The sequence below is a fragment of the Xiphophorus couchianus genome, chromosome 6 (genome assembly GCF_001444195.1).
Source record: "Xiphophorus couchianus chromosome 6, X_couchianus-1.0, whole genome shotgun sequence".
Classification (NCBI taxonomy): domain Eukaryota; kingdom Metazoa; phylum Chordata; class Actinopteri; order Cyprinodontiformes; family Poeciliidae; genus Xiphophorus; species Xiphophorus couchianus.
The window spans coordinates 16,191,585-16,206,857 of NC_040233.1; the positions used below are offsets into that span (position 1 = coordinate 16,191,585).

General features: G+C 37.9%; 1 protein-coding gene and 1 long non-coding RNA gene across 2 annotated transcripts in view; one reads left to right on the plus strand and one right to left on the minus strand.

Annotated features, from left to right (window-relative positions):
* The window catches only part of phlpp1 (PH domain and leucine rich repeat protein phosphatase 1), a 51,265-nt gene that overhangs the window by 3,219 nt on the left and 32,773 nt on the right, over positions 1-15,273 (plus strand). The window lies entirely within an intron of this gene.
* Positions 668-2,540, minus strand: LOC114146572 (uncharacterized). The gene is made up of 2 exons (XR_003595914.1): positions 2,273-2,540; positions 668-1,073 (listed from the first exon to the last, which is right to left on the minus strand). It is a non-coding gene; the product is annotated as an uncharacterized LOC114146572 (long non-coding RNA).

Sequence of the window (15,273 nt, forward strand, 5' to 3'; positions counted from 1 at the left end):
GTTAATTGGGATGTGCATTAAAAAAAATGTCTCAGATGAAGCATACATGAGCCTGTGTAGGGAGATAAAACGATGCAGTGGGCCAAAGATGCCTTGATGCTCTTAAGGTAACTCTACATCCCATGTGAGACAGCTCAACAGCGGTCACTTGAGATAGCCTCCAGCTCTGCTACCCTCGACAGCACCACTCAAAACCCAGGCTGCTCATTCTGCAAGTGACCTAACTCCCAAGCACATATGTGAAAGGACAATGACTAGGACTCTCAGGCACACAAGCTTGTCCTGCTTTGAGAAAGAAGGACTGATGCCCTTATGACATGTCTGTTGGCTCCTTGACCATTTCTTTATGCAGCTGAAGCATGTGAGGAATGTACGCTGGCTTCTCTAGAATGTTAGCCACGTCTGCTGAGCAGGAAGTGGAGGAAGGGGATTTTGGAGGCGGGGATGCATGAGGGTGATAGTGTGCAGACACATGTTGAGCTTGTTTTGAATGGTTGTTCAAAACAGATAGGGGAAGATACGACTGACCTCGGCTGACAGCAAGGCCGGTCCCCTGTCACTCCAGAGGCCTTTTTTTTTTCTCTCTCTGCATGGCCGTTCACTCTGAGCGACCTTTGATACAAGAAGTCCAACATACAAACCATGCATAATTAGCTAGTTGCTGAACAACAGTGTAATGCAAATTTTATTGGTACACAAATACGTTTAATAGAAAGGCAGTATGCTTTGTTGTGGTGCTAATATGAGTGACACATGAGGTACTCCGCATGATTAGGCTTGGAGTACTAAGATATAAAGAGCCTGTTAAATGGAACAGTTGCCATGGTGCATTATGCCAGATTGTCTGAACAATGCAAAGATCGGTTTGACTTGGAAGAGGTCAGGGCATGCTTCGAGTGAACCAATTCTGCAGAGGCCAGATGAGAAAACACACTTTGCCCCTCATACACACACTCATGCACACGCATGTATAGAAGGACGACTAGATCAAAGGGCCGCTGTCCTCTTTGGCAGGCCGATGAGGGATCCTTTCAGAACTGCCCACAGAGGAGTCTCTTGTAATGCCTGGTCAGCTTTATTAGAGAAGAAAGAAGTAAGAAAAAAAATCTGTCATAAGAAAGATTGGCTAAAAAAAAAAGAAACTAAAAGTTAATTAGTTCATGCAAATTATGTTCCAGACAAGTCCACAATTTGACAACTATATAAAGTCTGGCTTTTCTGGAGATTTGATGTCTGTTCTCTTTTCTTTTTTTTTACAGTTCCGGTTTAATTGCCCATATGTGTAAAAACATGCAGTAGATAATGATTTCACCAAGTATTGAGAGTATCTCCTGCTTAGGTTGGTGTTTTCACCCACCATGAATGAGATTTTTAAATACAAAATGTTTCTTAGATGTTTTGAAAACAGTGCTTTTCCTGAAAAGAGTAATTAAAACCTCATAAATTTCTTGACCTAGAAACCTATTTGTGTACTGTTTACCAACTACTTAAGCTTGGCATGAAAAATGATTCTTGCAGAACAAAGTGGTAACACGCAGTGGGACTGCTCATGATGATTCTTCCGTCATGAGAAATATGTGCACTAGGACCTACATATAGCACTCGACCATAATAACACCCATTATAACCGTAAAGCTTGGTTTCTCAAAACAACATTTATAGTGCATTACTTTTTTATTACATCAAAAATTCATTGCCAATGTTCTTGACTTGAAATAAATAATATTTTAATGCTTGTTGGCTCAATGTTATTGAATTTCTTACTCAGCAAATCCCGACAATATCTCGAGTTTATTACTTTGAGCTCAAGCCAAACTCCACAGCAAACATTTCCAGGAGTATCTGGGTTAACTCCGAATGCATTTTATTTTAATTTACAAGTTTAATGTTTTTATGAATCTGAGCATTAAATGACTGTCAATTTATTTACTCAAAGAAACAAGGAGAAGCCTCACACTTACAATAAGCCTCATTTACTTCCTTATGACTTTCTTTATCACTAGAAACCTGTTTAGAGTTTCCATTTTGATATCAGATCGCTAGAAGCTTTAATAAGTGCGCAGCTCCAAGATGATGCTTAGTTTAAAAACACAAATTTTGTTTCCTTTGTTCAGATTAAAATACTAATTCAAAAGAGAAATTTTGTAAAATGCAAAAAACATTTTCTCAGTGTAGCTGAGAGAGATAGATGCCAAATGGCCTCATAAATAAAAGTCAGTATTCCATTTCTCAGCATGTTGTTGTTTTCAAAAACAGTCGTCATGAAACTTACTTGTGCAGATCGTTCTGAAATCTCAGCTGTGAACTCCATATTTGCCTTGTTGCCTCTGGGAATGTCTGAGGATGCAGCAGCCAGTGGCGTGATGACTTAAAACGTCTCTGCAGGGTTTAAAGGCTTAATGAAGCTCCCAGCTTTCTCCAGCAGGCTCTGTGGCAGCTATTAAGTGAAGAACCAGTCTCTCTGTCTTGTCTGTGCCACGTCGCTCCTTTTGTACAGTCAGCGCGCCAGATTGCTCCCACACTCGCACTTTTTGCACTTCTATGAAAATAATTTTCAAATTTCCAACAACAAGCTGTAGAGTCTTTTTTTTTTTTTTTTTGTTGGCATTTCCATTTGTTCTTTGAAGGCTGCTGTCCATTGTGTTAATATCCCCCCATTTTGTTTTGTTCGTTTGTATTTTGGTATGTTGAAATAATCTATTATAAAGCCAGATGTTCGGGTGTCATTTTCTCTTAGATTTATTACATTTGAATAATCATTTATCCCCCTGTATGTGAAGAAATCTGCAAATATCGCGTGCAGAATTAAGGCTCCCTAATTCATACCTTTAATTATGCTTGCTAGGGCATGCTGTGGTGGCGTAGGGGATAGCGCGGCCCACGTTTGGAGGCCTTGAGTCCTCGACGCGGCCATCGCGGGTTCGATTCCCGGACCCAGCAATATTTGCCGCATGTCTTCCCCCTTCTCCCTTTGCTGTCAGCCTACTTTCATATAAGGGACACTAGAGCCCACAAAAGACCCCCTGGAGGGGAGAAAAAAAATAATAATTATGCTTGCTAAAAGTATTTTTTAATGGCCTTTTGCAGGTATTACGTAATTATGGCATAAGATTTCACACGTTTCAGAGTTCAAGTTTATTTCTCATGTCATTTAGCCTCAGAAAAAGCAAGAACAGTAAACAAAATGTTTTTCTTGTATTTTACCCCTTAGATGTTAGATGTTCAAGTCTGTGGGACCTATTTTCACTTTTTATTGTAGCAAAGCAAATCGAAGTAATTCATTTTTCAAACTGAGATTCATTGGCCTTGGGTCATTTTCTGTGAAGAACATAAATTTGAAAAAAAAATGATGACCACCCACTATACACCCTCCCTAAACATTTACATTACTTTCAGGGTGTTCGGGTCCACCAGACCCAGAGCTGATAAAAGTGTGTCTCTTTATGCTGTGCTTCTTTCTAGGCCTGTTGTTTGTGTGTGGGCTTGTGTGCGTGTGTCTTTTAGTGTGTGTGTAGGAGGAAGAAGTGAAAGGGGGTTCCTCTGGGTTTATATGTGTGCTTGTGTGTACTACATATAGAGGACCATTTTCACCAACAAAGGGAGGTAATTTGTGGAAACTGAAGACATTTTTCTGATCTTTATTTCGTTCAATTGTACTGCGCTCTACTAGTTAGGTTTGAGGTACAGTGAGAAAAAAGTTTTGGTAAAGGTTAGGATTAGGAATATACTTGCAATGGTTAGCGTTAGGAAAATGTCCAAGTTTGGCATTCAATAGCTTGTCATAAAGCCTTACAGATCAATTGCAAGATAAAAATAAATGTGAATTCATATTGAATAGAAATTTATTTTTAAAATGTATATGTTTTTGTCATAAAACAAACATGAACAAGTAGTACATTTTTTTGTTAGTTAAAAAGCAAAAAGATCAACCATATATGCTGTTTCTTTGGATGGAATTGGAGTGAAATGAACATGGTTTTGTATTTTAATGTGAAAAGCCTTTTTTTATGTTGAATTTGAACTGTAAAGTGCAGACACCAGTGGCTGTGTAAACAAAATATGAACACCTTACAAGGGTTAAGACTGTTTTTTATGTGCAAGTTGGTCAAATCAACCTGAATCTTCAACTGGATCTGTGCATCAGCTGAGTCAGACTTTGAGAGGATAGCATTTTCAGCTCCTGGGTGTTAAAGCTAACAGAACTGTTTTTTTTATATAGATTGCTTTCATGGCCGACATTCCATCCCCTCTCTACTTTCAGACCAAATCTTCCTCCCTCTCTCAATTTCTCTCATGATCGATCCACCTCCCCCTCCTCTCGCTATCTTTTCTTGCATCTCCTCCTCCCTCACACCATCTGACAGATTCCATTTATCTTCCCATATCTCTGTTTTCCTCTATATTATTGCCTTCCATTCCAAGATCTGCTGGTCGCCCTCATAAATGTCTTTAAAAGCATTCATGAAAGAACTTGACCAAACACAGCTACTGTACCAGGAGGTTGTAAATTGTCTCTTAGTTGTGGGATGGTATGACCCTGGTCTCCACCTGCTTACACAAAAATGTACAACAAAAAATTATATGTAATTATATAAGAAAAGCAACCATTTCTTTTACTGTTAAAATAATATACAATTACAGTTTTCTGCATTGTTCATGCACTTTGCAGAGTAACTTTACCAGTTAATACAATACCAGCAGAATATTGTGTTTATGTGGTGCAAACCTGCATGGAAATTCATCACATGAGAAACTTCAACAAGTACGGTACTATAACGAGATTCTTGGCAATTTAAGTTTTCAAGATGATCATCATTCACAGTTTGCTTCATCCTCAGCTTGCACATTACTAGGGCATGTGGCTTGTCAGAATAAGATTCTTGCTCGTATACAAAGCTGACGTGCTTGCAGGTTGATTGCTCCTTCTGTATAAGTTGTTTTCCTCTAAAAAAAAAAAAAAAAAAAAAAAAAAGAAGAAGAAAGTCCTTTAGACCAGATGAGATTGCTTCAGAATCCACGTTGGAATCTCTCCATCGCTTTCTAGCCAGCTTTTTAAAGACCTTGACTTCTTGTGAAACCCTTTGCAAGTTCCTCATTTTATTGTATTGTCTTATTTATATACAATATGTATATATAATTACACATTTATTTTTAAAAATAAATTGGCAAAAATAAGTTGGCAGAAACAGAAGGGGAAATGATTTAACTAAAGTCCTCCTTTCTTTGCTCTTAGCAACCGAATCTAGGCTAAACAATGTCAGGCTAAGCAGGCACCTCTTAGGCATAGAACTAGGAAAATTAGCTGTAAGGGGAAACGGCTTCTTTGGCCTTGTGGTAGAATCCTGACCTCTCAGCTGTCTTCCAAGCTGCTCTTGCCAACTGCTCCCCAAAATCCTCACATGGTTGAACTCGTTGTTGCCCATCAGCAAAGCCATTGAAAAGGATCCCTCCATGGGGAAGACCGACTGTTCTCGACCCGAGCACCAGCCGCAGTTTGGACTGCATGCATGAGGGAGGATTAGAGGCATGCCAGCAGGGGCTCACTATCCCCGGCTTTGATCAGCAACAGCACAGCCTAATACCAGACAACATCTGCACCTCTCTGCATTAAAGAGGCCCAAAAATTCCGATTAGGGAACATGAGGCCCGCATGCCTGCTAGTGTACAGGACAGAAGTGTGTCACTTCCTGGATGGGAGGTTTTTAAATACCACCACTCCACTGGTGCTAATGCTGATTTGTTTTACAAAACCAGGGTCTCTAGAGAGGGGTTTTTGCCCTGTTGCTTCTTAGCATTTCATTTTGTCTAACATTCCCTGAGCAAAAGCAAAAAAACAAACAAACAAAAAAAAAACTGTATTTGCACTGTTTTGGTCTGCTAAATTAAATATTTAGTCATCAGAGCCAAAAAGAAAAAAAAAAAAGACCTGTCAAAAACAAAAGACATTATTTTTTTGAGTAAACAATGATTGTTACTGAAGTGTGAGGAGACTGACGCCAACTTTATGTTTGCATCATCAGGATACAGCAAGATTAACTGTTTGGGTGGAGCTTGGGCTATGTTCCTAATAAAAGAGGACATAGTTGTTAGTATGAACTGACCTAGTTTAAAGCTCATCTGTACTTCTCAGAAAAGGCTGAAGTACAAGTCTAATGCTTCCTCATTGGCAGGTGAGTCTAAGATAAAAGGTTTAAAAGGAGCTGCCATGATACAGCCATATGCAAATTTACATATTTTACAGAGACCTTCAGCTCACTTTGCATTTTACAGATAAATTCATATCATTCTATTTTCTTCACCTTTAATGTGCAACGTTTTTTTGATTAACTCTCAATAGAGAATTTCTTAATATCCACTAAAATGTGGGGGAAGGCAGACTTGATAACAGAAAATGCTCTGCATTGAAAAATAGTTTTTATAAAACATGTTCTGCAAGACCATGAAGCAGTTGCTTAAAGCTGTGAGTGATATGCTTGTGGTTGTCATGTTGAACCCAGACTCAATTAGCATGCAATAATTTTCTAATGCTTTTTTGTGTTACCATTAGGTAAGTGTTTTTGGCAGCTATGTTCTCTAAATGATTACACAAAGAAATAATGTGCCAGGTTTCGGGGTTTCACATCATGTATTAAAAAATTACAAGTCAGCCTGTCTGCGCAGGCTGCAACAAGTCTGCACCTGGGATTGACTTGAAAACAGAACATGATATTCAATAACTTTTTTTTTAATATTTGGAAATATTTGCTGAATATATTAATATACGTGTTACCAGAATGTCTTTTATGTTTTCGAGCAAGTGCATCTTTCTTTCAGTCAGCTGTCGGGCAGTGTGTAGCAACATAATGGGAGATGGGGGGGCTTATATCAGTTACTTTATGCTCCATTCTGCTAGAGGAAAGTCAGGCTGTTCCTAAACTTTATCAACTCTTATAGTAAAAGGATTTTAAACCGAAACTGACAGGTTATTATTTGACATTAGAATTGGTCACGTTTGAGAGTCAGAAAGTGGCCTTTGACTCTTCTGTAATACTTTCATAACTTATAACTTGCATAAATTACATGCTCGGATTCATTAGGTAACAGAACTTATTATAACATTTAGATTTTGTATCAGCTTATTATTATTAGAAAAACAGTCATCCTTTTGAAGGTTTAACAGTTTGTCATTAAAGTATACCTTTTCTAAAACTTTGTAAGTTAGTCTGTAAATTTAAAGACTTTTAAAACACTAAATTTATGAAAACAAGGTAAGAATATAAGCAAGGCTGTTATATTATATTAAATGGCACTAGTGTTACGTCAGTGTGTCTGATTTCTGGAGAAGTAAGTTTCAGCCAAAATATACTGAGAAGAAAGCACTCCCACTGGTCTCAATCATTAACGTGGAAATTGTCTCCTGTGGCAGCAGTTTGATAATTACCCAAGTTCTGCAAAAAAAAAAAAACTGTGACAGGCACCTTTTGTACCAGGAAGTATCCTGTCACTTTCCGTCGTCACGTGCTTTTCCTTGTACAAGCTTGTCTTGCATGGCCCAGCCTTCAACTGCAGCTTCTGTTTTTGTTTTTTAAATTGTTTATTTAAATTTTTCTTTTCTTGCATTGCTTACTGCTTGCCCATCTGGTTGAAAGCGTTCGCTCTTTAGTTTTCTCACTGTCACTCCCTTTAACTCTTACACCCCCCTCTAAGCTTCCACTGCCCGCACCCTCCCTCCCCCCCTCCACTTCTCCCTCAGTGCCACTTTGTTCACATGGCCCCTGCATGTGACACAAAGCTGTGCCAGAACACCCCGGATGCCCGTCTCAGCCCTCCGCTGTTCCAGGCCTTGTTAAATTTTAAACAAAACAAAAGGGAAGGGAAAAAGGGAGAAAGAAAAGGAGGAGAAAAGTGAGCACGTGGGGTTGGGGGAATGTGCAGCAACATCACAAACTCATTCATTACTCGCTCTGTCCCCCATGCATCATCAGGCAACCCTGGCACTTTGATTCTTGTGCTCTCCTGCTCTCCCTCCTTGCTCTGTGAATGTCCTGCTTCTGCTTCTGGTTGCTTCTGAATGTGGCCTTAACCTCAGATCTGGGGTCTGATTACTTCCAGGCTTGTCCTCTGGTGGTATTTAAGAGCTTTTGCAATGGCTGCTTCTTTCCCATAATAGCCACATGCACACATTAAAATCAAAAATTTCACATATATATGAAAGAAGTTTACTTTAGTTTTTTAAAATATTGGGTATTCTCATATGCTCATTACCGGTAACTTTTTCACTGTCAGAGAAATAATTTTGTATGGCTGCCTTCTGCATCCTCAAATGTCTTCTGCATCAGACATTTGGCATGTCGGAGGATAATTGAAAACACAAGACTACAATGGAAAAGGAGTGTGTGAAGCCTTACCAGCCTCTAGAACCACCTTGAAGTTTTTTGGATAAATTTATCAGTCAATATCATTGTGAAGGAATTTTGGCCCACTTTTCCCTTCAGTGCTGCTGAACAAAAAAATGTGTTTTTGCACAACTCTCTTAACATCCTGCCACAGCATTTCACTCAAGTTGGCATCTTGACTTTGACTGGGCATCTAGATTTCTTTCATTGTCAGCTACACTTCACAGTTAACAGTTGATTTGGGGTGTTTGCATTAATATGCTGTGTACAGACTTCTCAACTTTGGTCTCATCTTTCCAAAAGCCATTGTTCAATATGTTTTAGCTTTTTCAAATGCATGTATGCAAGCCTGCTAGTCATGCTAACATCATAGTTTGTGTGAGAAAAAGGTTCATCATGGTAGCCATTCTAAAAACTCCCACTTTCTTAGTGTGCAGTAATAAACTTTAACATCTGACATTCTTACGGAGGTCTGTGAAGTCTGAAGTAAAACTTTTTGGATTTTTGGAAATTCTCATTGCCTTACACAGCCAGATATTTGGGTTAATAAGCTGAGAAGTTCTGTCTTAGGAAGACTGGCTAATATAAGTAATGTTTCTCACTATAAAATTGTTACTTTCTAAAATTTGCTTTTTAATCATTCCCAGATTGTTTGGCAAACATGACTTCTCTAAGGCTCCTTGCTGATGTCTTTTTATCTTGGCATTATACTGGTGATAATGTGTGCTGATGATAAGATAATCAGGTGTTGGTAAGAAACACCGACTGCAACCTGCCCCTCTTTAAACATGAATTGAGGAGGAAGGCTGAACTCAGTTTTTAGTTCTTAATCCTGAACAACAATATATACAAACCGTACCAAATAATGTACTTAATGTTTCTGATGTTGAGGCTAATCAACCAGGGGATACAATTTCTATCATTGTGATCACACATACATGTTGCAATGGAACCTTCCTGGTATTATGCTTTGTGCTGACATGCGTTATTTCAGCAACAGTTTTCCTTAATGGGAAAAACATATATATTATATAGTTATGGTATAGTTATGGATCTGTTTAAAGTATTGCTATTTAGCTATGATAAGGACAATAATGGTAAATATAATTAAATTATTTATTGCTTTTATGACCTACAGTTAATCATGACAATCTTACAAAGAGGACTTCAGCTTGTGGAGTTCTGATATGAAATGGCACAAATGTTTCATGCTCATATCCTCTTATGTGAGTAAAACAAGTTCAGACAGGAGCCTGAAGCAGGCTGCAACATTCTGTTTATCCCACCAGTCAAACACACGCACATGCACGCCCACAAACACACACACACACAAACACACCCCCTTCTGATTTTACAGTACAGTGGTTTCTTTCTCATGCCAGCCCTATTCTAGTTCTGCATCTATGAAAATGTTGCTGCTGCGTACTTAAATGGGTCCCCCCTTCTAAGGAAACTGTCTGCTCTGTGATTTGTTGCACATACTCAGTGCACACTGAAGACATAAAATCACATTTGTAATGGTGATTATCACTATGCCGCACACAATTATTTGATGATTTACTATAATAATGCTGCCCTACAAAATTGGGATAAAAAAATATACAGCAGTAAAAATAAAACTTGTTAAAGTTTGTTTTCCATATTTTAACAGATATTAAAATGAAACAGGGAAGTCTTTTTCATTTTGATGGCTAATCTCACATTGTTTCCACTTTTGATGTGCTTGTGACCCCACTGTTTCTGTGTATTTATTAAAGCCTTAGATTTCGAGTTATTGTTCCATCAGCTTTGCTGACAGAGCTATGCATGCTTAGGCCCAGTTTTGATCGCAAAAAGAGTAAGGAGATGGCACTTTTGTGGGAGAGCAGCAGTTGAATAAGCGTGGGTGTAACTTCTGACATTATTTGTGTCTCAGGTTGTCAGACCTCATGCACCCATAATTAGGAGTTTTGAAAAGGATGTCAATAATTTTAGCCTGAATTCCTTTTAGTTTTAAGTTTTGCAGATTAGGATCTTGGGATCGGGAGCTGGAATGTCTAACTGTCCAAAAATGATCAAGTGTGTCAATTACTGGTATCAGAAAAACAAGAATAAAAAAATAAAATTGTCATGTCTGCCTGTGTGATACAACTTTGACAATTAGATTATGTGCATCAGTTCATCTCATTTTTGACCTTTTTAAGTGATCTTCTAACTCACATTTCCATCGGCTTTAAGGCAACTTGTTCATTAGGTTATTTAATTAACAATATTCAGAAGAGCCTGCTGTATTATAGAGGATAATTATGATCATCATTTTTGCTTCCCAGATAGCTTAATTTTTCTCCTTAACAAGATCTATTTTTACTACCACTTTTGTACAAGAGGATAGACTTTGGACCTCTGACCATCTTAATATTTTGACAACAGGAGGAATGATAAAAGCCTATGGTAAAAAGGACAAAAGGAAGGCTTTATAATACCTATTTTCTTATTTGTTTCAACAGCAAACATTTTTATGAGGACAAAGCCTGCCATAAGTGTGAATAAATGCAGAAATAAGCAAATTACTCAATTACTATGCCAGTAAAATAAACAAAAATAATAATTTCTATAACTTTAAACTTTAATCATGTAATGTCAAATTGAAATTAAAGTTTTAATTTATATTGTCATTTTGGCTCCAATTTGCCCTTTTTTTGGGATCATTCATCAGTGTATTGTTTTAACCCACTTATTCATGCAGAGTCATGGGAGACTGCTGCTGAACAGCAGCGGCCTTTCGGCAGCAGAACCGGTACAATGGGGCCAGGTTGCAGATTATCACGGCTGGGTGATATTGTTTAAAATTAAATCTCCCAACTTTTTCATACCAGATATGATTTATGATTTTAATCATTTTTTTCTCTCTCTCTTAAGAAGACATTCCAAATGACACAAAGTATTTTCTAAAACCTACTTTTATTTCAATTATCCATTCTGGAAGTTGACATGGAGTTCAATTATTACAAGCTATAAAACATTCATGTAAAAACAGATAATATGCTAATATCACTGTGAATTATAGAAACTCAAGGACCACCGACTAGGATGCAAAAAGGACCTCAGGCTGGGATTCAGACCCAGACTCCCCTTGCTGCATGGCAACAGTGATTACAACCCAGCCCACATACCTAGGTGGGCCCCATATGGGATAAAAGAGGACAAACAATATGGGTCCCATAGTTTTGTCCATGGTGGCCCTACATGAAGAACCTAATGGAGGCCCAGAAAGAAAATCTATCTGGGCACACCAATGTAGGTCCCACTAAGGATATAGCCTACCCAGTGTTCTTGGTGGGCTCATAATTCAACCAACTCAAAAATCAGAGTGATGGGTTGATGTGTTTATGGACCAAAATCGGGGCAAGTTGTTAGACTGAGTGTTTGGATCTCATTCAACACTCATGTATTTGGTATTTGAGAGCATTTACATAAAATAACATGAAATATAGATGTAGCGCCACTTCCACACCATTTTTATCACCTAATTTATTTTGATAACGTTTAACCCTCTTATTCCGTCCCTCCAGCACCTTCCACATATAAGAATCTGTCACAAAATGAAGTACTTTGTGAGATTAAAATATGGCAAGAAAACATAAAATAATAATTTATTTTTTTTTAAAGTATACAAAGACTTTTAAAGCTAAGTCAATGTAAATGGTAGATAATGGCATCATATTTCGCAAAGTTTTTTTTCTTCTTTTTAATGCTATGGTGTAAACAAAAATGGGATTCCAGGATGATAAACATGTTGGGATCCCTGCAAGCTAACACCATAAAAGTTATCCAGAAATATTTAGGCTGTTGGCCTCAAAGAGCAGTAACCTTCTGCACTACATCAAAGCTGCACTGGCTCACCAATTAGCGATCACATCTCACCTCTTTAGCCTCGGTATCAGGGGGAGGTGTTGTCAGCCTCTTTCTTATCGCTGCTCTCCCATCACCCCTGCTCTCATGTTACATCCACCCCGATGTGCTTCCCAGGGGAGTTGAATGCTGGGTGGGTAAGCCTAAACCTCTGAGAGTATTATATAGTCCTTAAGATGACAATACCCCATTCCCATCTCATTTTCTGTGTCTTTTAGCCCTTCTGTATAGCATAAGATGCTGTGCTTTATTAAAGCTGTATACAGAAGGAGACTGCAGACAGGCTGCTGCTGAATACAGGCTATTAGCAACTTCTGAGTGACAGAATGCGGAGGCTGAAGTGACACAGTGATACCGGTGATGAGCAACCAGTGTCCTGAGTGAAAAGATAATATGTGAGGCTGGGGAAGCTCTTATATTAATCCAAGAAAGGTTGAAAATATCTACAGTCTTATCTTTTTTGTGATCAACAGCTAACCATTTCCCAAAATATGGTCTTTAAAATTATGAAACGTTAATGTTGGTAAATTCAAATCTCAATTCAACTGGAGATGTAGCAAGAAATCATTGGTGACCGGAATACGACAATTTTCAGCTTGATCAGCCCTGACTGGTGACTGGGCCATCAGAAACTTAAGGATTTGATATTTTACCCATCAGTGAGAACATCAAAAATGACCGCTGCCCACTCATAGTAACAGCAATACTCTTCTGTTGTTACTTTGTGAAGGAGGCTCAAAGGAAGCACAGAGATGTGAGAAGCTATTTAAAAGAGAATATTGTCTAAATGTCAAGACATGTCTGCATAACATTCAGGCTGCAAGAGAGCTTGATAACAGTAGATAACAGGAAGATTTAATAGAGTTGAGCAAGGTAGATATACTGTAACCTTTTTGAGCTTTATCATGAAACATGCTCCTTGGAAATATTAGTGAAGGATCTTCATTCCCTATGGAGATGGTTCTCCCAGTCAACAAGCCTTGGGTCTTGAGATCCTCTTCAAAAACAAACCTGAATAAAAAAAAGATAATTTTCAATCATATTCGCACTCTAAATGTCAGAAGACATAAAAACTAAATTACTTCCAACTATATAGAATAGAATAGAATAGAATTACTTTATTCATCCCAGCAGGGAAATTCTTTCTTTTTTTTTTTTTTTTTTTTTTAGAATAGAATATGTGCAAGTATATTTTGTTATCGTTCTGCATTACCTTAGTAAAAACGGTTGCATACTCGAACAATATTGTCAAAATTCTCATTCACTGTTATTTTGCTAATCAGAAGCCTACTTTTGTACTGGTCTTGAGGTTACATACAGAGACTGCCATATGCAAATATAGGGATAGTGAAGTTTAAAATTGAATCCCTATAATCACATTGTCTAATATCCTGTTCAATAACAATTGTTTCTGATCTTTATCTAAATAATAACATAATTTATTACTCATCGCTCAGAGCAGGAAGGCTAGAAAAATGTATTTGATCTTGTTCCTATGTCTTATCTTATGGGTTTTAAATTGAAATCAGAATCGAACAAAATGGGGACAAAATCGGAAATAGGCCATGAATGTCCGATCAGTGTATTTTTAGAACTTAATTTTCATAGAATTATTTTATTATTTTGTTCTAATTAGGAACCTAACAACAGATGTTTCCATTTATGTTTTCATCCATGCATGCATCATCTAAAAAGACAAATTGCTTTGTATATTTGAAACACTAGAACTTGGAACTCTTTATTTTCTCTAAAAGCATACTCTGATGAATTTGTATGATAAGCTTTGCTTGAGGAAATCAGAACTCGATGTGCTATGTGATCGAAGAAGGTTTTTAGTGTTTTTTTGGTCAAGATCAACTTCCATAGTGTGGGACAAAAAGAACTATAATGAAATTACTTCATTATAGTCATTTTATACATAAAAATAACTATAATGAAACAGACTTATTAATGTATTTATCTGTGTACATTATGTGCCCATCTGAGACTTAATCCCTACAAATTTGATAAACAGAATAATCTGTAAAGTTATTTTATAAGTCATTAAATACCTGTAGTGGACCTTTATTGAATATAGTTTAAGCATTGTTTCTGAAAACAAAAACTTCCTTTGATTACTTGATTTTATTCATTCGCTGATTACTCTGGAATCGTGCGAAACAATGGAAAGGTGTGCAGGATGCTCTTTCTAATTTGTATTTTCCATCTGCCCTCCCAGTAGTCTGACCCCATATGGTATCCTGCAGTGATACAACTTCATCAACATAAAGTGTAAACAGTGCAGATGTGTGCCACAGATCACAGTTTGTTTAGGATCTCCCCGCAGGCTGAGGCTCTCTCAGCACTGACACATTCCGTTTGCTGTCTTTTGGATTCACTTCGGATTTGTTTGCATTGCACACCACATCCTGCCTTTGCTTTCTTGTCATTGCAAATGCCTGCCTGTTTGTAAGCCTGATTATGTGTCCTTAAGTGTTAGTGTGAGGGGCTGTTAAAATAAAGGCCAGCGCTGCATCATTCATGAGTGTGTGCCAACCTGTGCCTGGACTGCAGTGACCCATAGCTGTCAGCGGAGTATCCTTGAGCATGATGGCACAGGCTGTGCCGAGGACAACTGCAGAGCCTGCTGGAGTGTGGAGGCTATGGGAGGGGCCAGGGGCTGGGTGGGCCCATCGGGGGCAAAAAGAAACCCAGAGAATATAAAGAAGCTATTGCATTGTATGACATAAATGTTCTGTTTTCAAGAAAATTATCTTGTTCCTTCTTTCCCTCTCTTTTTTTTCCTGAGAAGATGCGATAATTTTCTTTTTTCAAAATCAAAACTGAAGCTGTTGCATGTGTATATATACTGCTCAAAAAAATAAAGGGAACACTTTAAGTGTTAAACACCTGTTTAAGTGTTCCCTTTATTTTTTTGAGCAGTGTACATTTCAATAGAGGGCAATAGCTTGGAGAGATTGTGTTGTAAAAGTATCAAAAGGACTCATCTATTATTTTTCAAAAGGGA